Raw genomic sequence first — 3294 nt, 5'->3', positions numbered from 1 at the left:
TATATGTCAAGAAATTTGAAAACCCAGGTGAAATGGACAAATTTCTAGAAAATATAATCTCCCAAAACTAAATGAAGAAGAAGCAGAAAGCCTGAATAGACTGATAACAACTGAGGAAACTGAAGCAGAAATCAAAAAAAATCCCAGTACAAAAATGCCTTGGACTGGATGATTTCAGTGGAGAAACTAAAAAACATTTAAGGAAGACGTATTCCCTATACTTCTCAGACTATTCAAAAAAAATCCAAAAAGAGGGAAGACTACCAAACTCTTTTTAAGAGGCCACCATCATCGTAATCCCCAAAACAGACAAAGACACAACACAGAAAGAAAACTACAGGCCAATATCGCTCATGAACATAGATGCTAAAATCCTGAGCAAAATATTGGCAAACTACATCCAGCAATACATCAAAAACATCATACACCATGATCATGTGGGATTCATCCCATGGATGCAAGGATGGTACAATATTCACAAATCAATAAAGGTAATACATCAATTCACAAATCAATAAAGGTAATACATCACACAAAAGGAAAGACAAAAATCACATGATCATATCAATAGATGTGGGAAAAGCATTTGGTATTGTACAGCACCCATATATGATAAAAACACTCAGCAAAGTGGGAGTAGAGCCAGCCATACACATAATATATATAATAAAGGCCATGTATGGAACACTTACAGGCAACATCATACTCAATGGGCAAAAACTACAAGCTTCCTCACTAAGATCAGGATCAAGACAAAGATGTCCACTTTCACCACTTCTGTTCAACATAGTATTGGTAGTCCTAGCCACAGCAATCAGAAAAGAAGAAGAAATAAAAGGCATCCAATTTGAAAGGAGGAAGTAAAACTCTCATTGTTTGCAGATGACATGATAGTATACAGAGAAAATCCTATAGACTCCACCAAAAGAAACTACTCAATTTAATAAGTGAATTTGGCAAAACAACAGTATACAAAGTCAATATTCAGAAACCAAAGGCATTTTTGTACACCAACAATGAAACACCAGAAACAGAAATCTGGAAAAAAAAAAACCCATTTGATATATCAACAAGAAAAATAAAATACCTAGGAATAAACCTAACCAAGGAGGTAAATGACCTGTACTCAGAAAACTACACAACACCGAAGAAAGAAATTAAGGAAGACACAAACAAATGGAACCTTGTACCATGTTCATGGATTGGAAGAATTAACATCATCAAAATGTCCATACTACCCAAAGCAATTTACAGATTCAACGCAATCCCTACTAACACTCCAACGACATATTTCACAGATATAGAACAAACATTTCAAATAGTTATATGGAACCATAAATGACCCCAAGTAGCTGCAGCAATTTTGAGAAAGAAGAAGGTAGGAGGCATCACCATACCTGACATCAAACTATATTACAAGGTCACAGTAATCAAAACAGTCTAATGTTGGCATAAGAACAGACACCTAGATCAATGGAACAGAATAAAGAGCTCAGAAATAAACCCAAGTCTCTATGGTCATTTATAGTCAACAAAGAGGGCAGAAGCATAAAATGGAGTAAAAGTATCCTCTTCAACAAACAGTTTTAGGAGATCTGGACAGCCACATGCAAAAAAAAAAAACAACAACAAACAAACAAAAAACTCAACTACCAACTTAGACCATACACAAAAATAAAGTCAAGATGGATAAAAGATTTAAATATAAGTCATGATAACACAAAAGTCCTAGAGGAGAACATAGGAAAGTCTCAGATATTCCACACAAAATTATTTTCACCAATATGTCCCCTAGAGCAAGGGACATAAAGGAAGGAATAAACGAATGGGACTTCATCAAAATAAAAATCTTCTGCATGGCTGAAGAAAGCATCAGCAAAATGGAAAGGGAACCAGCTATGTGGGAAAATATATGTTCAAAAGATCTCTAAGATATTGACTTTGGTCTCTCTATATAAAGAACTCACATGACTCCACTCCAGGAAGAGACACATCCCAATTAAAAAATGGGCAAAGGACTTGAACAGACACATCTCCAAGGAAGACATACAGAGGGCACAGACATATAAAAGGATGCGCAGCATCATTAGCCATCAGGGAGATGCAAATTAAAACCACAATGAGATACAACTTCACACTGGTCAGAATGGCCACCATAAGCAAATCAACAAACCAGTGCTGGCAAGGTTGTGGAGAAAAGGGATCCCCAGTACACTATTGGTGGGAATGCAGACTGGTGCTGCCCCTGTGGAAAACAGAATTTCCTCACAAAACTGAAAATGGAACTGTCTTTTGACCTAGCAATTCCACTGCTGGGATTATACCCTAAGAATCCTGAAAAACTAATTCAAAATTACCTGTGCACCCCAATGTTCATAGCAGCACAATTTACAAGAGCCAAATGTTGGAAGCAACCTAAGTGTCCATCAATAAATGAGTGGATCAAAAAATTGTAGTATATTTATACAATGGAATACTATGCAGCAGAAAGAAAGGAGCCCCTAACCTTCAAGATGGCATGGATGGATCTCAAGAACAGTAAGCTAATTGAAGTAAGCCAGGCAATGAAAGAAAAATATAATACAATCTTACCTATAAGTGGAACCTAATCATAAAACAAATAAATAAGCAAATATAACCAGAGACATTGAAATAAAGAACAAACTAACAGTTAGCTGAGGGGAGGGGAGAGTGGAATAATGGGGAAAAAGGGGAAGGGTCATCAAGAACATGTTTAAATGACACATGGGTAAAGCCAAAGGGGGTAGAATGAAGGGTGGGAAGCAGGGTTGAGTGGGGTGGGTGGGAGTGGTGGCAGGGAAATGGAGACCACTGTACTTGAACTACATTAAAAAACATTAAAAAATAGAAATTAAACAAAAAGAAGAGATCTACTTAGAGCAGGATATTTGGATATTAAGCAGCATTACTGTGTAAATGGACATTTTTGTGGTGTTGATAACAATCTCTATATGACTGCTTTCTGCTTTCCTTCTTTATTGACATATATATAAAGTAAGATATACCTTTTCAAGCGTTTCTTAGAAGACTGTCAATTGTTATGGAAATTTTCACATCTACATTTTTAAAAGTTTCACACTTTCACACAAATGACACTGGCTTGATTTTTTTTTTATTCATTGTAGCTTTTCATTGGCAAATAAAATCAAACTTACAGAAAAGTTAGGGGGAAAAAGAAATGAAGACAGCCCAAATGAGAACAGGCAAAGGTTGTTTATTCAGAGGTTACCATAGCAAGTGAGTCAGCAACCATCATGTGTGTCTTCTGATAAA

The sequence above is a fragment of the Phyllostomus discolor genome, chromosome 4 (genome assembly GCF_004126475.2).
Source record: "Phyllostomus discolor isolate MPI-MPIP mPhyDis1 chromosome 4, mPhyDis1.pri.v3, whole genome shotgun sequence".
NCBI lineage: Eukaryota > Metazoa > Chordata > Mammalia > Chiroptera > Phyllostomidae > Phyllostomus > Phyllostomus discolor.
This window is presented reverse-complemented; position numbering follows the sequence as displayed.